This window comes from Rissa tridactyla, chromosome 1 (assembly GCF_028500815.1).
Source record: "Rissa tridactyla isolate bRisTri1 chromosome 1, bRisTri1.patW.cur.20221130, whole genome shotgun sequence".
NCBI lineage: Eukaryota > Metazoa > Chordata > Aves > Charadriiformes > Laridae > Rissa > Rissa tridactyla.
The window spans coordinates 27680786-27703999 of record NC_071466.1 but is presented as its reverse complement, the minus strand read 5'-3'; the positions used below and the strand labels follow the sequence as shown (position 1 = coordinate 27703999).

The 23214-nt window shown below is 41.7% G+C and overlaps 1 protein-coding gene across 12 annotated transcripts in view; it reads left to right on the top strand.

Moving 5' to 3' along the window:
- The window catches only part of STARD13 (StAR related lipid transfer domain containing 13), a 310108-nt gene that overhangs the window by 229493 nt on the left and 57401 nt on the right, over window positions 1-23214 (top strand). Inside the window, exon 1 of one of the 12 annotated variants that reach the window (XM_054188980.1) lies at window positions 1958-3750. The exons of 10 other annotated variants lie outside the window; for them this stretch is intronic. The gene's annotated coding sequence lies outside the window, so the exon portion shown is untranslated. Of the gene's footprint in view, window positions 1-1957; window positions 3782-23214 lie in introns of those variants that run through there. One more of the 12 variants, XM_054188972.1, reaches the window with a different exon arrangement.

Here is a 23214-nt window from a genome sequence, read left to right as displayed (position 1 = left end):
CTCCTTCCCTCCCGGGTGCAGTTGTGGGGAGCTGAAACTATTTGTGAACGTGGTGTTTCAGCAGGGCCAGAGGACCAAAGGGGCTGTTGGACTTGAGACCTTGTGGGGGCCTTTCCAACCTGAATCACCCCAGGGCCCTGTGATTTTATCATCATCATTTTTTAAGGACAAGGCAGGGCAGACTTTCACCAGAGCCTGTGGGGCTCTGCGGTTGCTCCCTCTGCCATACTTTCATCACAGGGTCTGTGAGCACTGAGGTCCTTGGATGGAGTCCTAGCTCCTGGCAAACCAGCTCTTTACATCAAGGTGAAAAGTCTTTCTCTGACAAAAGTCCACCCACCCAAATGTTTGCTCGTGTTTCTTCTGGTGATTCCCCAAGTGTCAGCAGAGGGAGAGCCTACAGGTCTGAAGGCCCAAATGAAGATCTTCCCCAGCAGAGCTTTCTTGCTTGTTGAACACCTGGGCAATCATCCTGCCAATTGAATAAATCTTCAGATCTCCAAGTCTTGCACTTCATATGACATTTTCTAAGCACTTTTTAATGAGACTAATTAGCAACATGTGATCTCTTGGACCTGACCTATGGAGTCACAGTTTGGGAAGCACTCTCTGATTTTTTGTGGCGGTTAGATCTGGTATCCAGTCGCAGCAGATCTCATGACTATCTCCAGGTGAGGGGGAAGTGAGGGCTGCAGTATCCGCACAACAGTAGCAGGAGGAACTATCCTACTGTCCTTCATTCCTGGGGCAACATCTGTGCTACCAAACCAAGAAGGGTCAAGGATCCCACGGCAAGGGGACGTAGGCTGACTCATGTTCACACTGCTTAGGAGAAAGTTAGTTGGAGTGCTCAAATAGAGAGCCAGAGAGAGAACCAGCAAATAGCTTGCAGGTAAGCAGTGCAGATGATCTGGCTCCCAGGACCTAAGCTCATTTCCTGTCCATCATGTTCAGCCATACCAGGCCACTGTGTTCACAATTGCCAAACAGCGTGGCCCAATAAGAGAAGATTTGCAGAGGGAAACAGTCCTGATAAACCAACATCTATGCTACCACGTTTTGCTGGTTTATTGCGGATTTACTGTAGTTTGAGCCTGTGAACTGAAGGTGGACTAGTGGTGGGAGCAGACCTTATTCATCCCTAAGGACAGTGCACTGTCTGGAACCAAAGCACACGGAGAATGATGTAGATTCAAAAGTAAATATAGTTCTTTTTACCTGCAGCACGCTTTTTTCCTTGTTATTCAGGTGATGGTCAAGAGTCTCAGGGCAGAGAAAGAGTAAGTCTTGCCCTGTATGTGCCCTAAATATTACTCCAGGCAGTAGACAAAATGCTTGGCAAAAGTCCGTGGAAGATCCCCATCCCAGGTTCATGTAGTGCATGTCATACTGTGGTATCAAGCCTTTAATCGCCTCTTACAGCCTGTGCTAGAGATTCAAAATTCTGTTATTATTCAAATGGGTATGTACCACTGATTGGTCTCATTTATGGATTTTCAAGTACATTTTAAAGGTCAAGCAAGTAATTTTAATCAGTTGTGTGTGCTTTGGCAGCTGATAAGTATTGAATGTACAGCAGGAAAAGCAGGTTAATTATATTTGCCATTACATATTTGGATCGGGTGCAGGGATGGTGCTTCTCCCCTTCTCGTTTCACTCTCCATCATCAAGCTGCTGGCACTGATCGACCAGTGCATCCACAGGAGAGCACTGTCGTTGCAGCACTTCCAGTCTGAGTCACAGCTGCTTGGACGGGGGCCCAGGACCTGTGTGTCTTACGGCTGCTGATTAAGAGAGTAGTAGCTGCATCGGAGTGGTGCTGCCCTCGGCTCAGAGCGTTCCTGGCTACTTAATCCACACCGCTTTCTTCTAGGCTGCTTGGCCAGTAACCATTTGGAAATTTGTTTGGCGCAGGTGTTCTCAAGTTCTTGTGTGCAGGCCACTCATGTGGTGGTTGTGGAGGGCTGTCGGATCACAAGATGACAACTGAGCGTCCTCGGTTACTGTCTGCAGAACTGTAAGCAAAGAAAATGAGAATATTTGCCTGTTTCCACAAATGGCAGTCACAGACTGGGAGCAGGGCTTGAGCTCGGGTGCTGTAACATCGCCTTCTACCATGTGAACCAAAGAGCTCACGTGAACTCCGTTGCTTATGGGAGCAGGAGTACGTGCAGGGACGGGCAGCCAGGCTGACCACCCCCAGCACAAAACAGATGAGATCCTTCAGCTTAGAAAAAAAAAGAGGATTAAATGGGAAGTGACAGAGCCTGTGAAGTCATCCATCGTGCGGGAAAAACGGCACTTGTGAGAATGCAATGAAGTGGTTAGAGAATTGGTGTAAGTAGACAGAAGTGCTTTTTTTCATGTTTTTCCACTACGTTTTTGGAACACATTAGGGTTGGGCAGAAACGACGTCAAAAAGGGACGAGATCCACTCGTATGCAACTGGTAACGCAATCGTCCAGCTCCAGCTCCTGGCTGGGGAAGCCCCCAGGTCCCTGCTTGCTGGGATCTGAAGGGCACACCTGGGGAAAAGCCGGTGCCGGCACAGGCTGCGCTTGCACCTTCCCCGAGCCGCTGGTGGAGCTGAAACTGGAGGGGGTCCTTGATCAAGCTATGGCAGCAGCTCAGCTGCTCGTCAGTGTGGGCAGCGGGCAGGGGACTGTGTGTGCCACCGGGACACGAGCAACTGCTAGCGAGGAAGGAGCCAGTTTTAGCCTTTCCAACACTTGCAGCCGGGATGCGTCTCTCACTGTAGTAAAACCCAAGAACCCCAGGATTTTGCAGCCCATTCAGACTGTATGAAGGTCTGCCCAGTCATTTTTTAATTTCCACAGCACCGTCTCTTAAGATCTGGAGGGTGGAGGATTAAAACAATTTGCAGTTTACAGAAACTCGTCTCTGTTTTGCTCTGTTCATGGGAACAAAGTTCGCAGCGCTGGTTTTATGGTACCACCTTGCTTTTATACTCTACGCTTTGTTAAACATGATAATGAGTTCAGCGCTCTGTAGTGCACTCGGTGCTGTGCAGAAAATAAAAGTATTTCCTGCCCACACTTCAAAAGAGCTGCTGCGATGGTAAAGGCTCTTTCAAGCTTAGGGCTGGTAGCCTAAACAGTATGTACGCTGGGTTAGTCTGTCAGAAAGCTCCGCGTTGTAAATGTAAATTTATCTTTGTAAGAATGACAAGCTCCTGTTCAAAGCGAAACATTATATAAAGCAGTTCAGCGAGGCAGTGTGTTTTACCATATTCCCCCTCTGGAACAGAGAGGAGTTTTGTATTACATTAATCAGCTTCTAAGCCCTGAAGGTCACAATTATCTGGCCACTATTTTTCAGTATTAGTGATTTTAGTACATGATTAACTTTCATGTGTGCATCATTAAGATGAGGAATTGTTTTTGAAGTTTCAAATAGAGCAGCAGGTCTTAGCTGTAGTATTTGCCGTACTTGCTCAGCCACTGTTAGAAGGGATGATTTATAGAAAATCCAGCTGTGAGTTTTCGTTTCTTCAAGAGCAGGAGGCGGGACTAGAAACCAACCTAAAACCAAGCGGAGCATTGATCAGAGTCGAAATGATGTAGAGCACAGCTCCGCAGACAACAGCTAAGCATCGTGGAAGTATTAGCTGGCAGCGATAAGGAGGCGGAAGCAGCGCTCGGTGACAGAGGAGCCATCTGTCAGAAACTGGGAATCTGATTTCAAGAGAGCAGAAAATGAAGTATAGAAGAAAGTGATTTTGGTTCAAAGGTACAGTGAAGCCCAAGGATATCTGTGGACAGTAAGTTTCTATACTGTAGCAGGGATGTTTAATACAGCAGCTAGTACTGTTTGGAAGGGCTTTTCAGCTTTGAAAACAGACATAAGTAGCTCCTTTATAAAATAGCTTTTACTTACAGTTTTTTGGGTTTTGTTGTGTTGTTTTTTTTAAGATGTAAGTAAATAAGCTTATCTTTTTGAGGTGGCTTGTTTAAAAACTTGTAAACAAACTTTAAAACTGCTGGTGTCCATCACTTCAGAGGGTGGTTTTGTTTAATAGGGTCATCTCCTGTCGAGGATAAGATTTGTTTGTAACCTTTCTGAAAAATATCTTAGAAGAAATGACTGCTTTGGCCCCAGTTGTGAGGTGAAAAAGGGTAGGCAAGAATATTTTTTCTGGAAAGGGGAAAGGAGTTCCCACCCAAATAGATCTAAACTAACTGGAACTACAGTGTATAAACACCCCGGGGCTAAATCCTACCCTCACTTACACTGATGTAAGTCAGGTTTAAGTCTACTGCAGTTAATAAAATTACTCCTGATTTAATTAAGGATAGAATTTGGTTGCACATTTCTTAATAATGAAAAAGCCCCATGGTTCTTTCCAAAGTGCATTTTACGTTAACAGATTTATTAAGGAGTTGCTTTAAAATACGTTAAAATTAATTGTAAACTCACATTGTGATGCATCTTCTGTCATGTATTTGTATCCTTCTTTGAAACTAGCAGAAAAGCCAGCGTGAGATATTGTAAGCAATCCTATTATTTCTTGTTAGCAGGTTCTCAGATAAGGTTTGCAATGCTCATAGCTTCATGCTCGTTTCAGTTCAGTGGCTCGTATTTGGGGTGATAGGTTTTAATCCCAAAACGGTTCATGAAGCTGCAGCTGGGAGCGATAAGGAGATATTAGCTGTATCAGAAAAGTGTCAAAGTTCTGTACAAGACCCCAGACTGTATTATTGGGAACGAAAGTGTTCTATTACAAATTGTACAGAAAAATTACTCTTGTTGCAGTGGTTTTAATGTACGAGTTAGAAGCAGAAGCATTGGCTGCTGACTGAGAAAGAAAAAAAAACCACCAACAAAACCCACTCACTATTATGGCCCAATATGGATGACAAAACACTGTAGCATGTGTGGGAAAATGGCTGCAGTCCAATGTCTGGAACCATTTATCTTCTGGTAGAGTCTGGAAGATGACTGTTTTATGTATTTTACAGAAATCCCTGCTGATTGATTTCATTTACTTAGGGGGAGGGGGCACGGTGACTGATGGCAGGGACAACTGGGGGGAAAAAAAAGTGGATTCTTTACATTATCCTGACATCCTGTTCTGGTTAGGGTTGTTGGCACCTTCAAAGGGGACTGGACGGTGCTGGACAGCCCGGTATGTCCTGCCGCTGCCCTTGCTACTACGCCCAGCCAGAGATTTGCTGCTTCTTTATGGGTCTCAGTCAGCTAAAAGTTGCAGGTTCTGCTTCCACTACCACTGGGCACGTTTTGGAAATTATGATGTGCACAAGTCTGAAGGGGAATGGACAAAAATGGACCCAAGTCTCTAGCTGGCCAGTAGCTTGGGTGATGATGGGCACTGCTACTGAAGAGAGAGGAAAGAATTCATGAAAGGTCTGGGGGAAAAGTCTGTTTTCAGTGTGCTGGGCTTGCTGAAATAGCTCATCCCACTTTGGCACGCGAGATCTGTACACTAGGATGATGATACAGTTTTCTTTTGATGTTTGTTGCTAAAATAGCCATAATTTCTGGTGTTTCTTTGTTTGGAAGGAATAAAGAGTTTGTCAAGCACGGTAGAGACAACCGGGATGTGCTGTACATCACTGTCTTTCCTTTACCTGACTGTTATTTTTGTGTGTGCTCTGCCTGCCTGTCTGTCAAGGTGTTTGCCTTCATATCAATTAGTCTCACATCACGGCATGACAGTCGCTTGTTATATAGCAGGCATATCTGCAGATATTTGCTTTCATGTCACAGGGAATCAGTGCCAACATTTTCGTATGATGAAACGAGAGTGGGGGGATACATTTCCTAGTCAGTGCACTGCGACTGTGTTTAGGTTTAACAAAAATTGGGAGAAAATGGATCTTTCAGTTGACAACAGTACTTCATTTTGCACCCATCAATCTCTTCGCAGGGTCCTCTACTGATGGTTACAATGGCATGTCCAGTGCAGGGTCACATAACAAACTTGGAGAAAGGGAAAAACATTGTGCCTCTCCCATCACATCCAGTTTCACAAACATGACCACTTAGTACAGTCAAGGCATTCCTCTTCATTGACAGAGTAGGAAAGAAAGAAAGAAAGATCTACTTTACCCCAACTGCTGAGGAAGCTTTCGCATATTTATCAAGTATTTTTATCAGACTAGTAGGAGCTATTCATCGTTGTGCTTAAACAGTATCCCAGGAACAAACCCAGCATCACCTCCCTTCCAAACAGCATCCTGTGTATTGCCCTGCAGTGTCTTTCAGCCCACCGAGGTTCTTTGGCTTCACCAGTCATCATGCTGTCTTGATGTGTGCTCATTTTCCGTGTCTGTTTATTTCTTGAGGATGTGCTTAAGGCTGTCAGACATTTCTTTATTACTCATGCGTTGACCTCTGATTTGTAAGTTTACAGGAATTTAGATTAAGTGTAACCTTTTCTACTTTCTTACTTTTCTCAGCCTCCTTTTCGGCCACTACCTGTTTTGGCCATCCTTCCAGAGAAGAGTTTCTTGTTGGGACACTCCCAGAGAGGTAGCTGGTTTTGCTCGTGATTAATTGAGTTTGAGCCTTTCCTGCTTTTTGGTAGATCTAGTCGAGGAAGGCAGTGGGTAGTGCAGTGGGTTTCAGGTGAAGGTACCGGTTCTTTTCCTCAGGTATGCCACTGAGAGCAAATCTAGTGCCCTGGTGTCTTCTTTAGAAGATCTGCCTTTATCATGGGGTCCTTGAGGGGGACTGCCTTCCTCGTCGAGAGGACTCTAAATGAGATAGTGCTGGAAAATAGATCCACTCTAAGTCCAGTGTCTCCCTTTAATCTTGCAGGGGGAAAAAAGTGGTCTAAGCCAATGCAAACCCCTTTTTTTCATCCACTGGGACTGCATTCTCCTGCTAATTTGGAGCACATTTGGGGACTGCCAGCCCCCAACCCTTCCTCTTCTGCAAGGATTTGTAGGATGGTTTAGTGATGGTTTTTTTGTCAGAGTTAGCTTGATGGTTGGACTAGATGATCTGAAAGGTCCCTTCCAACCTGGGCGATTCTATGATTCTGTGGTGTGCTCAGGCTCCAGCCATTTTTGCTACTGCCTGCACGGCCCCTACACTATGATTAGTCAGCTCTTAAGTCTCTTCATTACCCGGAAACATCCTTTGTGTGGCCACTGCAAAGGTGCCTTCCTGAGTGCACTACTTCCTACAGGTAAAATATCTCAGAAGGTATTTTGCAGACATTGTATATTATTCCATTTTTTAATAAATTTCACTCTTTTGTAGTTTGCCATATAGTACATGACAAGCATAGGCTGGGTGGTAGAGCTACAGCTGCCTCTTGTTCTCTTATCAGATATTGTTAAAAACAGAAAATTAGATTAAAAAAAAAAGGGGGAGCAGGGAGCTCTGTAGGCTGTGGAACATTATAAAACCTCCTACTTAATGTCTGTGCAGGACATACGGCAACAGCAGAGCTGTTACGTGCTAAATGAGTTTGGAGTAGAGGCCAAGTGAATGCAATGCATATGTGATTTACTTATTCGTTTATAACCCTAACCTAGAATCATGAATTTTTGCTGTCCCATAAAAAGGATGACTTTATGTGACCCTTTAAAGCCTTCAGCATTAAGTGGCATTAAGTTGACGGCTACTTGTTTTGTACCTTTAGTGAAAAATTATGCATAAATCAAGCAGGCTTTGCTTGTAAGGTACTCATAATCCTCGCAAGCAAAACTCCCACCCAAATCTAGTGATCAAGCATGGTTTCTTGAACTCAGCAGAAAGGTCACCTCATAAAAAATATGGGGGTATAATATTCAGGCCACCCAGGCAATTTTTTTTGGCTAGGACATTGCTTTAATTATGTGATCGTAAAGTTAGAATAGTAACAGGATTCTGATTTAAGCAGATAAAAGCCAGGGGAGCTACATTAAACTCAGTTTCCATCCACGGAACACATCCAGACGAGCTAAGCTCACTCACTGTTTCAAGAACATTTTTGCACAGAGGGACAGACAGGATGGGCTGAGGCTGAGTCCTGAATGTTCTGGGGTTTGCGTATTTAAATCAAGCCCTTCGCATTGTTTTGTTCCTTAATTACCTCTGGTTTGTTGATTTATTGATGCTTTTGAAGGCAAGTAGACTCAGTAAAACATAATCATCCTGTGTCACGTAAAAGCTTCTGCTAAATCTGCGGACATAATAGACAAAAGTAAGGGATTGATTGAGGGGACTTTTGTGGAGATGGTCTTCCACCTACGGGTAAAAGCAACAGTCGCTGTCTTTTAAAGGTGGAATTGAGTTGCTGAATTGCAAATGAAACGGAAGGTCTTGTGAAATCACTGGTTAGTGCTGTCTCAGTTCCTGAAATCTGCCAACACAGCCAACCATTTGGGCAGAAGGTGAATGGGAACTGGTGGTCCTGCAGAAGGGGTTGGTGGCTGTAGCATCTTCGTGGAATGCTGTGGGAGGAGCAAAAACTGGACTTACCTACTCTGTATGAATAGGCTCTTCCATTTGGGGGTGACTTTGGGGGAAACAGGAGTGCTACATGCTTTATCACTTGTTACGCAGGCTCTGAGCAGGGATGAAAACTGCAAATGGCAGTCCTTTGCCAGCCATGACCCCTGATGTACAGTTGAAAAAGTCACAGCGTGGTCCCACCTGAGTTACTTTTGGGGAAATATTTGGAGCTTGCACCTACCCTCTGCTGCCTGGGTCCCTGGGACCCCCATACCTGCATCCTAAACCCCAACTCCAAAAAGCACCTCTGCACCTTCTTTTTCAGTGCAGAGGAGCATAGCATCCAGGCATTACTCCTTCCCCCCGTGTGTCTCTGTGTCTGTGTGTCCTGGCTTGGACACATAGAACAGGGAATGGGTCCTCTCGTGTCAGAGAAGAAGGATTCAGCAAATTATTTGTTCAGGAGATGTTGGTTTGTCACAAGGGTACATGCCTCCTGCAGCTAATGACCTACTTGGGCAGCTCTGTTGTCCTAATTTGATTTGCGGGAATATGTACACAGGTGACCAGGAGCAAATGTGGTAGGTACAGGCACAATGATGTGTACATCTCTTGTGCTTCTGAATCGCTGACTTCAAAATATAGATGTATGTTAATATTTAGCACTTACATAGTGCATTAAATCTCCATAGGCTTGTGGGAACATGTCTAATTTATACATCCAAATTAATAGAAGAGGTAATCACACATAATAGTCTTTTCATCACTTAACTCAATGAAGAATGAAGACACTATTTCGTTTGGGCTGTAATTGCTTATACATACCTGAAAATACCATCCCATATTCTCAGTTCTTTGTAAAAACACCACGAGTTTATTGTTACAAGAACATTTCATACAGCTGTATAGAGTTAACTTCACATTTTAACTAAACTGAAAAGTAGGAGGCTGACCCAGATCTCAGTGGGATATCTCCATTGGAGTTTTTCAGTGAACTTAGGTGCTGAACAAGTTAAACTAGTTCATTTTAAAAAACTGTTTGAAAATAATCTTTCAGAAAATAGAGTCTTGAAAGCCCAGTACTGATAATGAGCATGCTGGCCGACCTTTGAGCCAGCAGTCAAACACCCTCATGCTTCATATTATTTATCTATATTACATTTATATTGCCCACCCGAGCTTCCAGAGCGAATTCAATAGACAGCTATAGTTCTGCCTTAATTCCTCAGCCCCGGTTGCTATGGCATCCAAGTTCGGAAAATATCTGCCAGCTCCAGGTGGCTGAGCACACAGATGGGTGAAACATGAGAAGTAATTTAGGGAGCCGTGAGGTGGTATCCTACGACTAATGAGTATTGGCCATGGTTTTTGCAAAAAGGGGCAAGGAGTTGTGAACACTACTGAGAAACCTGGGCTTTATGTAGCTACAGGGAAAAAAAGCAGCCTGTACCAGCAACCTACATTTGTACCGAGAGGCTCTGCTAGTGAGCTATGAAATAATATCCTCAACTGTTCAAATTAAATACAATTTTAGACATTAGAAGGGGCTCGCTGGTATCACCTGTAGACATCCTCGGTAGCGTCCGGCTCTGGATTCGTTCCACTCAGCTCAGAGGGTTTACAGTAGTTGTGAATAGGGCAGCAGAACAGAGCCTTCGGGTTAAGGACAGATATAATGAGAATTGTAGGTACTGTGCAAAAAAATACATTCTTATTTACAGTCTTGGTACTGAGAATTTGTCCCTTGAGATCTGCATAATGTATACAAGTAGGATCTACAAATTCAAACTTTTTAGTCTTAACTATGCTCAGGATTGATATTCAAATGCTTTGGTAGAGTTTCTTCCTCCATCCAGTTGTCACTGTTTTAAGTCACTTCAATAGAGAGAATTAATTTTCATTGAAAGCAATTTTTTCCCAACATTTCTTTGTTTCCAGTAAGAAAAGAACAAGAACAAAGACCACCAAACAAAATACAACTTGTCTAAAATCTCATAAAAGCTCTTACACAAGAATCTATCAAGCCTGGGAAAATATGTGTTCTTTTGTAAAAACATATTTTTCCTTGAAGTCACTGCTAGATTGCAAAAGTTCACATAACATATTGGTATGTGTATGTGTTTATGTAAGACAAACCTCTGTACTTCACTTTCTGATGTCAGTGTTGCCTTGGCAACTGTATTTTATTGATTAGTAGAATATATGTAATTTGTTTCAGAGCTGCATCATCTTACAAGTTCATTTTTCTTTGTGAGAAGTGGTTTCATTTTCTTATTCTTGGAGTAAAATTATTTTTCAGGTATGAGATATAGCATTCTTTTGATCCTTTTGGAGTCGTTTCTGTGGCTGTACACAAAACCCAACAAAGTTTGACAAATGCGTGCTGATAAAGTCATTGAATACTTTAGCTACTGATACATGCATTTCCTATTAAAGTTCTTTTGCTGTATCTGTTAACCTAGTATCTTATCTCTAGCTTTACTGGTAACCAACTGGAGACTCTGTCCATGCAGTTCCAGTTATTAGATACTCCATGGTGGTTTTCCTCCAGAGATTTCAAATTCCAATTAGTAATACTCACAGGATCTCTTTAATCTAAGTACTATTATAGAATTTATTTTACATTTAGATAAGCTGAGATACGGAAAACTTACCCTCAAATAAAAGTAAATCTGAAACAGCACTGAGAGTAGCTCCTGAAATTCAACAATCTTTTACTTTTGTTCTACCCGTTGTGGGTTTGTCAGGTCTAAGGGTTAGTCCCTGACTTAGGACAGTAGCGTTTAATGAACCAATTGTCCCATTGCCAGTTCTGTTTCTGTGAGTGCTGGTCACGTTTATGAGAAGTCGTGATCCTGACCTGAAGACCTTTCATTCTCACACAAACCGAGCAGGGGAAAGGATGGAAAGGGTAGGTGGGATACCATGTCTCGGCTCCGGTGGTGCCGTTGCCTGATTACGTGCACAGCAGGAGAGATCCACATAGTTAGATTTACCAAATATCCTCCTGGTTTTGGTTTTGTCCTTTCCCCCTGTGTTTATTTGTTTCGTGGTTTATGAGTATCACAGGAGCCAAGAGCAGCCAGACTGTGCAGCTTCCCGGATGAAATCAGGCAGGGAAACAATGAGAAGAAAAAAATAAGGAGGCCGAGGAGAAGGAGGAGAAATACAAATAGCGGATGGGAAAGTTATGGAAGTTCAGCCAGATGTTGATGTAAAAGCCATCTTTTTTATAGAGAGCTGAAAGCATAGCCATCTCTGCAGTCCTAATATTAACAATTTACAAATTATAGCAGTGATTGTATTTATATGTCATACAGAGTGTAAATGATGGGAATGGGTTGTCAACACACATAGGAAAACAAGTCTGAAAATCTCTAGCACTTTCTTTAAATACAATAGTTCCTGACAATTAAATATCCCATTGGTTGTTATCTAAATATTTATCTTCAGTTAAATTACAAGAAGTTCACAGTCAGAGAAAGCCCACACTTTTCTGTTCTCTGCCTTAAAGATGAAATTATGTTCTACCTTTGAAAAAGCACTTGGTTTCTGGTTTTATTCTGTTTTATTTTTGTGGATAACACTAAAAAAAAAAAGAAAGAGAAAAGAGCCTGCCATTGATGGCAAGCAGGGACAAAGGCACTGTTACTAGATTGTGGTTTTGAAGGCTGTTTACCATGCTAAGTCAGAGACCATAATGTGAAATCATGTTTTTAATCTTTTGGATTAAAACATTCAACAACAGGCCTTCCTAGCAACAAGGCTCCACCTAACACAGAGCCTCATTTTCTTGCAAGGATCCTGCAGTTTTACATGGATTTTCTGGGCCAGTCTTTGGCAGCAACAACACTAATTTATTCCAGATGAAAGTCAGGCCCACTATAATTAGCAATACCATGGTATTTTTCTGAAAAATCAAGAAACCCTGGCATTTGCTAGAGAGACAATGTGTCTTGCGGAGAACCCAGTCTATTTAATTCAGGTTTTTAGGTACCCAGGGTTAAGCAGATGGTCCAGTCCATTTGTCATAGCTGTTTACGTTCCTTGTACAGTCTAAGGAGAGCAGCGGTTGCTTAACTGAAGACCTGCGGAGGGAGACCCGTTTTCCCTCTCCATCCATCCACCCACCCAAGGATGATTCAGTCTGCCTCATTCAAGTAAATACCTCTTCTATTGGGAATACAGAGGAACAATAGGAAATAAATGCTGGCACCTCCATGCAGTTGGGATCCATTTACTCATTTGAAGATGGATGTGACTTATCTCCCTCTTGCATAATAACCCAAGAATTAGAGCACTCACCCCAGAGGGAGGAGGTCCTCTTGGTCTCTACTCTGCGTGGATTGAGCTCACATCTTCCACATTTAACTCAGAGGAGCTAAATTCCTGCCTTTGTAAGATGACCATCCGTAAGTCTCTGTGTTTTTGTTTCTTATCCTTTCCTTTTCTGCCTGTCTGTGAGGACTGTAAACTCTGTAAGGTACCAGCTCGTTTGTCATTGAACATTTGAGCAGCACTGACTGTTACAGGGTTCTGATTTTGGCTGAGGTTTGTAATGAAACACAAAGAATAGTAGCACTTGTGCAAATTTCTCCCTTCACACCATAAGAAATGCTCAGTAAAAGCTTTGTTCTGGTAGATGCTTTGCATGGTTTTGACTGGTATTGGTAGTAGATGGGCTTTGTACAGCCTTTGGTTGTGACGTGGTTTGTGGAAGGGAGGATGAGTCTCCAGAGATGATGAACTGGATGTGTATTTAGGGAATGGCTGGCTGCTTGTTGGTTTTCTGTGGGCTTGATTATTTCCTCATTTTTTGTTGTCTCTTCTAGGGACATTTGTGCCGGAGCTTAGTAGATCTGTAGCACTGGGAAATATGATGCTTCAGGGTCCTTTCTTGCAACTGCCTCTTTTAGGAACTTTTCAGCCTAGGCAAGTACATAGCTCAGGGCAGGGGTAGGCTACAGAACTCCTGCTCAGTGCAACAGCCCCTTAGCATCTTCTTCTCTTGGAGTTTCTAAAGAAGGAAGGGGTGAGAGGAACGGGCCTGTAAGGGCAACATGAGGGACAATGCTGTGAGGACATTATGCAGTCACTTCTGCAACACTGGCGAAGAATGCAGCAGTGGTATGTTCCTTGTATGAGTCATTGTGGAGCTGCCCAAAATTGGAGCAGTCCATTGACCAGTGATGAGCAGTGGTTGACCTTTATTCCCACCATAGAGAATATTGTAAAATTGAGCTAAATGAATTGCATTCTGAGCACTGGCATCAGTGTAGCCTAGTTTCCTACAGATTTGGATTCCTTTTCCACCCCACCTCACTGAATCCAAGTTCTTACTTCCCTCTTCCAGTGCAACTCTCTGTATCTCTTTCCCACCCCTTATGTATTTGTTGGGAAAGTGATACATACGCTGTGGCTGGTGCAGAGTGCTGTGTGCTCTTCAGCCAACTGTCTGCTGCTTCTCAGCATGGATAGTGGGTCACCCCACAAATGCCTTTTCCTTACTGGAATGCTAATTTGTATGCTTTTCTCTACCCAACACCAGCTTTTCTAAAAGATGATATCTTTGAGACCTGTATCCCCCTGTCAGATATGACTGACACTGGCCAACAGCTTCTGAAGTTATATTGGGGTGCAGGAAGGTGTCCCAGAGAGACAGGTGACACGAATATTATTTCCTTAGGAAGCAATAGTAGAAATACACTGTAACACAAGCAGAAATTAAAAGCATTATGAGGGAATTAGTAGGTGAAGCTCTATGAGTTGTGTTGTGTTGTGGAGACAGACATAAAAGGATCACATTTTTATGTTTGCCATAAAATCTTTTACATAATTATAGGGAGAAAATTTTGAGCAGCTCATCATAAGGAATATATGGGACTCACCCTGCCAATTCATCCATAATGTATTCCAGCCCAGAAAATGGATAACCAGGGATTAATTTCGTCCGAGCTTATCAAGCATAGTAAACAACTATACAGCTTATAGAAGACTAAAAATATATCAGTATGCTGCACTTATAAATTGACATTTTGGTCATCTCCTATTTGACACTGTTAGAGGTATTATTAACTCTATGTAGCTTCTATTAAATAACATTCAAAAGAGAAATAAACTTGTATATAACATCTCAAGCTATATTAAAAATGTATGTACTGTCAAGGAGAGTTTTAGAAGTTCACGAATGCTGTGTTTCGTCTTCCATCTCCTTCTGTGTCTCCCCGTCTGCAGTTATAAAAATACCACGGCTCTCACATATGGTTTATTCTTCACAATATATTTAAAAAAAAAAAAAAGATTAACTGTGAATGAGCTGGAGTTTTTTCCATTGTTTTGGAGCTTGTCTTGAACTGTCCAAGGGCAATTCAGCTACTGGCAGTTCAAGAAAGGCATCTAGAGATGCTACTGGCTACTCTTGAAAAGTAATTTTCTTCTTGAAAAATAGATTGATACAAATTGTTCACTAAAAGTCACAGAAATGGAATATATTACAGTGCCAAAAATATTTAGCATGTGGAACCCACCAAAGTATTTATAATTTAGGATTTATCCTTCGCTTTCTGACCTTGGGCAGCTTCCTCCTAAAGCTGTTCTAGTATTTTTTTATCAGTCTGAGTCTGCAAAATCATTTCCCTGTTTCAGTCTGTGGTGATCCACCATAATACACTTGGGTAGATCCTCAGAGTGTCCACTTGGCGTAGGATTTTCTCGTGCTGTCACCACTTCTAAAAGTGGGATTTAGGAGAGTAGTGGCCAGAGACTGGCTTCAGCCTGGGGAGGTGGGTCTCCCCAGATCCCTTAGTACTCAGTGGGGAGAAGCTGCTCAGAGCAGGAACCTAACATCGCATTGCTTTAGTTTCCTAAAATGAAGTTTTTTACTCCCAATGTATGATGTGTCTAGTCTACAACCATTTTCAATTTTGAGTTACCAGGGAGAGGAACTCTGTCTTACTCCATGTATGAAACAATTCTAAGTCCTCGGTTACTGCCAATGTGTATGTATCGTCTCCTGGACGGAGTAGGACTTGTGTACACATACACTTCAGGAAAGAAATCTCTGCATGAAAAGCTTGACCCAAAATGTTAAGTCTCAAAGAAAGCATACTCTGCTATTTGCACAGCAGGTCATATAGTTTCTGCATCAGAACAGTAATAAAAATATACTCATATTCATTATTTATCAAATGAGACTTCTGGTGTGTTTTCACACTGTTGGATATCACTGCAGAGTCCATCTGGGGTGATACTGGGTCTCCTCAAGGAGGGATCACAAAGCAACATCTCGGGCTGTCGGAGCAGTATCCTTATCTCACAGGATGCCCTCAGGGAGCAGAGCAACCTTGGAAAAACATCTAACCTGAAGGCCGTGAGCATTAATCGGAAAGCCCTTCAGTGCTCACCTCCTAGACTGGTGGAAAAATAACCCTCCTGAATCAAAGAGCACAGTACTAAAAAAAGCAGTTTTTCTGATTCCTTCAGAAACTTGATAGAAGTTAAATTCCGCTTTTGAAAATGTAACTTCTCTCAGCGTGGGTAGGGATGTGAGGGCTTTCCAAGTGGCAGAGTGTTCATGCAGGAAGAAACATGGGTGAGCGGGGAATTTTTTTAACAGGTAAAGCACTGACTACGTTTTCATCTACAGTTACAAAACACTTTAGGGAGAGAGTCTCTCGTACCCTAAGGACGGAAGGAGATTTTTAAAAGGGACAGCATGAACCAGCATGTACGTTGTGTCAAAATATCTTCAGATTAGGGACATATTCAGTATGAGCCCAAATTTGAATACTTCTGATGTGTCTCCCCCTTAACCCTCTTGTCTTTATAGTGGGCCAATTGGGAATTCTTTCAGGACATCTTATGTATTTGATTGCAGGTCTACATTTTCCTATTTGAATCAACATATCATCCTAAGGAAATGATTAAAGAGAGGAAGAGACCTGGTAGTCTCAAGGTAGCATGTGCTCATTGCAGATGAATTATTTACTTTCCCTACTGAAGTATTTTAGTGCAAATGCCCAAAATGGACAAAGGAAGAGATGACTGTAAGGTTATTGTAGCGAGCTCCTGGAAGCTTCTGTAGCATAGACGGTCACATTCCTGAATCTGAGATAACAGGAGGCAGCAATGATATTAAAAAAATAATTCTCAGAAGTAAGAATTTGGCCGTCTGGAGATTGCTTCTTAGAAAAAGATTCTGACTATAGTTAGGATGTAGGATTTTAGAAAAAACATAAGGTCGGAAACTAAAATTGTTTCTAAATATACCCAGTTGTGCTTTTTATTAAAGGAAATTGCCCCTAACTAGGAGTCCCTGCGAGTACTGTGAAAGTATGTGCCTCTGATGTACACAACAAGAAGCTACATATATCATAGTTTGGAGTCAAGGTAGATGCCCAGTACTGTGTGTTTTTAATTCTTCGTGGCTATTACAGGTATTTTCAGTAGAAATTTATTTTTTGGGAGGCTGGCTGAAGAGATCTAAAATTCTTACAAATTTTGTATATTTATGGATGAAATATTTATGAAATAAATTCCTAGGTAATTCCAAGGTAAAAACCCACAGTAAAGCTATGTATGACATTTCAGTTAAGGATAATCTTCCATCTTAACATTCCTGGGAACTCATTTGTGATGCTGTCCTTTCTCATTTTTCCATCTCCTGAAAGCCATATTTGCGTTAGGGGTATGGTATCATCGTGGTAAAGATGAACCAGTGCTATTGGTCTCATGACTGACTGCCATACTTAAACAGCACTGACAGCGCACAGCTCTTAAAGGCTGCTTCGGAAGGGTTTTGACACTTACTACAGATGCTAATGCCCTGATCTCTTCCACAATGATGGAGAAGAACGTTTTGCCCTTTTCATTTCAAGGCATCATAAAGTCTTGGAGACTTCTGAGGCCGCTTGCCAGATGTGATTAAAAATTAATGGAGCAGAGCAATTGTACCTGATCCCCCTGACAGAGACCTGAATAACACCTTTTCCTAAGACTGCCTTTTTAAGTGGTTCGTTTTCCATCTGTATTTCTCTCCTTTCCGATCACGACGACAACTTCCTTATCACAAAAAATGGAAAACAATAGTAGAGGACATTTAGAGATTTTTTCATGCAATTCCCTGCAAAATCTAGTTGGATTCTGTGCATTGCACATAGGGTGAGCTACCAAGACAGATTGTAAACATGCATAAAACTGAGTCAACAGGTATTAATTAAGTGGGGAAGCAGATACGCCTCAGTTCGGTGGTACAGGAGTTGCCTTCAGTAACGCTCACACTCAACGTGGGCAAATTGAAATGTAGGAAACTCTCTATTTTGGGATAGGCCTCCTGCATTGCTTCACAGCCTGTCTGCATTGGAAGAGAGAGTAAATGTCATCTTTCCCGTGTGCTATTACCTCAGCCTCAAAACATTTTAAAGGAAAGGAAATAGAAGAAAGCAGGCATTGAGGAGGCGTGCGATCTCTTCGTTGAGGCCTTAGGGGGTCATTGGGGAGTGTTACTGCTCAGGCTCTCAGACTGAAAACAAACAATAATATGAGACCAAAGTAATACTAATTAATGCTTCTTTACTACTTTACGTACGCTGAGCATTTGCAGAGGCACCAGCTAAATGTAGAGACTTGGTTATACATAGAGAGATTTGGTTCTTCAAATCCTGTCAATCTTTTTGAACAGCTATATACAGAATCATAGAATTGTTTAGGTTGGAAAAGACCTTTAAGACCATGATGTCCAACCTTTAACCTACTACTTCCAAGTCCACCACTAAACTGTGTCCCTCAGCACCACATCTACCCGTCTTTTAAATGCCACCAGGGATGGTGACTCAGCCACTTCCCTGGGCAGCCTGTTCCAGTGCTTGACAACCCTTTCAGTGAAGAAATTTTTCATATATAAGTATATATTTGCCTGAACATTTTTCTCGGCAGAAGCAGAGGAAAACAGTCATAGTGATCTGTGAACTGTTCATAAGGCTTTGTATAGAAAAGCTTTTAGGGCTGAATTCTGCTGTTTTCACTCATGCTAAATAGGAGCGTACTCTTCAGGTTATTTACTAGTAGTGAGAGTGTCTGGTGTTTGGTAAAAATGTTCACTGTGAAATACCGTTTTGGAGAGGTATTTATGACAAAAATTATAATTTGGGGATTTTATTTATTGGAAAGAGCATACTCCTGGCTGGTCAGACACACTTCTTGTTATTTGTGCCCTGTGCACGATAACTGTGGTCTATTTAGAAGAGCAGTTTTTGCCTGACACAAACATTGTTCTCTTAAGAGTAGACTTTCATGATAATCCATCACATTATCATGACATGAGTACTCACAGTTACTCATAGTCATTGCGGTTAAATAGTTCCCCCCAACAGGATACTGTTAAGTAAACAATGTTATTTGAGGAATTGGCAATTTTCTCTTCCATGTTTCACCCAAAGTGCATTCTTAGCTTTTCATTCACTGGTATTTTTGCTTTTTTGAAGGCCGCTCTTCTGCCTTCATAAACTCAGAGTTGTGCGGACTGCTCATGCAAACAAATCTGTGATCGTTTGGAGAGACCTGCTCTTTCGTATTCATCAGAAGAAGTGAGGATTAACTAATCTGGGCACTGCAGCTGAGGTTATCCTCCAGCAGCCCTTACAAACCATGGAAAGCAGCATTGTATGAAATGCCACCATTTCTGTAAGCAAAGATGCAAATGATGCTGAGATGCCAGCAAGGCAGGAATATAAGCTACCGTTTGCAGGAAAAAATGAGAAGTTTACTGAGTTTCTGATGAATACCTAACAGGTGCGGCAGTCCAGAGGTAGTTAAGTGCAAGGGCTGGAAAAGCAAGCAGTGCATTCCAGCCACAGTGGCCGAACACTGCTTGAGTTAACGTCCCCGTCTGAGAACAGAGCTGGAACTGTATCATCAAAACATCTACTTCGGCATAGAGTAGTAAATTTGCCACCTAGCCAGTTTGAGACCAAAGCAACCTGTTTGGTCAGGTGTATCTCAGAGCGTATATTTTTTGGAGTTGTCCTGAATCCAGGATTCCTCTAAGGAAGAGTAAATATTAGTCCTGCAGGTTTCAGCAGAGAATGGATTAATTGAACTTCCACTTTCCACTTTGGTCTTATTTTCTATGGTTAATTTCAACTTCTTGGATGAAGCCTTTTTAAGATAAAAATGAGCATGGTCATTCTTGGGAGGAGAAAAAGCCAAGTTAATTTTTTTTTTAAACTGGTCATTTTACAGGATGTGGCTGCAGTTATTATCAGTCCATGAGTCAGATGGTGGTATTATCAAGTTATTCCTTACTCTTTTTTTTTTATGTGAGATCCACAGAAGGAAATGTGACTGCCTTCACAGACAGTGGAGTTCAACTTTTTCCTAAACTCAGTGACCGGAGCAAATGGAAGAATGAAATTTGGCGGAGACTCACTGAAGTATCCTGAGCATTAATGGGATAGGTGTGGAAACCAAGACAATAAAAAAAGTTGGAGAGTCAGAAAGAAGAGGTATACTTATGAAAATAAAAGAAAGAGGAAAGGAGCCCAGCAGTAAGGAACTGTCTATTTTGTTGAAAATACAGGAGAGATCAAAGATGTAAGGGTTTTTTTTCAAATCTGTTTCTTATGTAAGCAGTATGATGTGTGCCGTGTGGCACAATCCAGGAAAGCAAAGCAAGCAAGCAAATAAATATTAGACATGCTTAGGTGCAGTGATTTCAATGCCACAAATCTGTTGAAAATCCAGATCAGGAAAGTGATCTTATTCAAGACAGCACTAAACCCTTTACAGCAGAAGTTTAAATTCATCTTTTCTTCATAAGAAGACGACTTTAAATGTATCGCTTGATTGCGATCTAGCTTACAGGAACATACTCCTACAAAAATATAGCATTAGTGGAATTTTCCAAGTCCAAAAATAATTTAATGTCCAAATACTTATTTTATCTGATTTATGGCTTCACAGCCATGTATAAGCCACTACTGCCAAATAAAATTTTCTTTACTGTGACCTGTATGCAGTTCTTCTTCAAGTATTTGGAATGATGTCTAACATATAAATTAAGCTAAAGTTTCCTTCTAGAAATACTCAACTATTTTTATATTTTTAAAATCTAACTTCATTTTTTACATTCTAAAAGTGTAACTTCATTTTTTACAGTGTCAGTGCCTAAACAGATATATATGTATATATATTATATGTTTCACAAAATCAAGGACACAAATACATGCAAAAGTTGTGTAGTCATGTCATACAAGGTGTTTTTTTCTCAATGTCATTGTAAAAGTGCACTCCAATAACTTAACAATTTCATGGAATGACTATCTCTCCGGAAACCAATCAGACAAAAGAGTAACAGTGAATTTGCCCTCAGGTTCCCCATAGATGGGTGTGTTCCCACCACTTATGTAGAGACATGTAATGGAAATAGCATTTGCGTAAATTCCATTTAGTAAGGGTGCCCTGGCTGATGCCAGTAAATGTTAGGGCACTTCATCAAACAGTAAATAGCAATGCATGTCTAAGAATTGATCATTTAATGCAGAAGTTGTCAGAAGAATTGATCATGATGTCCTTTTTGTCCTTTTTTTTTTACTTAGTATAGTATACTGTTACTTTCTGCATCTCCTCAGGCTCTTTAATAAAGAAAGATTTCGTCTCTTAATTTGGACAGCTGCATAATGAGGGTGCTAAATCATCCTCAGGGATGTAATCAAAATGATCCTTCTATGTAATAATTTTCTGTTTTCCCTCCTTAGCGTAGAGCAGAAGGACAGATTTAGGTGATTGCAGTCTGTTGCACTGCCTTAAAAACTAAGCATTGATCATTATAATATAATAGTTTTGAAACTGAAGATCTCCAGGTGCCTTGTAAATAGGTCTAATCAAAGTTCGAAATATCTGTTGTTGTAGGTGTGGTTATAGCCCTTTTCGGCTGGAAAAATCTGGTGCAGAAGGATAATTTAACAGAATTACAGGATTTTATTTGCCCAATTCAAATCATAAACTAGCGGTAGAACCTGAAAAAAAAAAAAAAATCACTAACCTCTAATCTTTACTGTTAGCTGCATAAAACACACCAAACAAATAACTGCCTAACTCTGGAGCCTATTTATAAAAAGTCCTGGCATCCGTGCAGCAGCAATTTCCATACTTGATAGGAAGGTAATATAACAGCAGTGACTGTGAAGCAGCAGCTTCATTCAGGAGGTGCCCGACACAAAGAAGGGGTCCAAGAGGAAGGTCCTAGACTGGGATCTCGCCAGGTACTGCCCTTCCCTGCCTGCTGGTCAGGCTCGTGCTGTTAACCCCCCAGTCACCAGTGGGTGTATTTGTTGTGGTTCCAGGTATTACTGCTTGAAGTCAGTGAGGTGGAGGGAGACCTTTATCCTAGAAAAACTCTCAGAGAAGGGTAACGATCCCAACACCTGTACAGTTTCACCCTTCAGTCGAATGCTGTGGTCAGCAGTGTATACACGAACTGAATCAGATTCCCTCTTTTTATTCTAAAAAGAGGCAATGGCAGGGCAGAACTCCAACCTACAAACATATGCTCAGGTATCTCTACTCAGCAGGAGGGACTTCAGCTAATGTTATCCCTTGGAGTTTTGCCGAGCTGCTAATTTAGCTGCTCAATGCATGGTAAAGTTCCCGTAGTGACACAGTGTTAAGTGTCGCAAAAGAGCGAGTTAGCTTAGAAATGGTGCAGGGAGTGACATGGAAGTTCAGGCAAGCCGGGTGGCTCGTTCAGGGACACTGCTGCGTCCTCCTGGAAATGACCTGCCTGTGCCTACTGAGAGCATTTCTCCTGCAAACAGACTACATGCTAATTTCCCAATACGCCCTCAATTTCCAATGTATAATAGCATTAATGACCTTGACAGAAAGCATTTCCTGGAGATTAATAACCATTTGAGGTTTAATGACCTGAGGCTATGCCTTCAGGCCATCAACTCCTCCAAGCTGCTCATTAAATCCTTAGGGTACACAGTCTGCTTCAATCACGCCTGCTTAAGTATTTGCTCAGTGTCACCTAATAACAATATTCTCCCTGAGGTATTTCCTCTTCGGAGGCCCTGATATTGGAAATGTGTTTGTCCTTAAGCCTTTTGGGAAAAGAACTCATCATTAATTTTTCAGGTGACCGTGTATTACAAGTCAAAGCACTTGCTTAAGCTGTCACTGAGTTTCTGCTGTGACGAACACAGTAAAAATGAGACGTATAAATTAATAAATTGCACCTGGAAATATGAACTGTTTGTTTTGGCTGCTTACAATCTCATAATCTAAATCAAGAGCCAATAGCCGCCCCCCATCCTAACACTGGTGGTTCAGCCAGACGTAATTTATTTGAGAGGTGATACGGGACAGGTTGCCACTTCCTAGAAAGAAGTGGCTTCATAATAGCTCTAAAGGATACCCTGAATTCAGATATGTGCAGAAGGAACAATGGAATGGAGAGTACATCTGCCTGTTGGAGGAGAAACGCCATGGCTAGGCCAATTTCATACCGATGAAGTCATAACTCAAAGATGGTGAATTGTCCTGTGTTGTGGTACATACTTGTGAAGGGTGAACTTGTTTTTCTGTCAAAGATTTTTCATTTAAGGGAACATTCTTCCCACATCCAGATGGCATCAAGTACAATTGGATCTTAGTTAAATCTGCTGCTGTGGTGTTACATCGTGTTCCCTGTTTATTTGTGTAATAGTGCGGCGTGGCGTGCCAAACAGGCATGGCACAAACAAATTGCTGTTAGAAATTTCTTCCCAAAGTTTCTAAACTGAAAGAGAA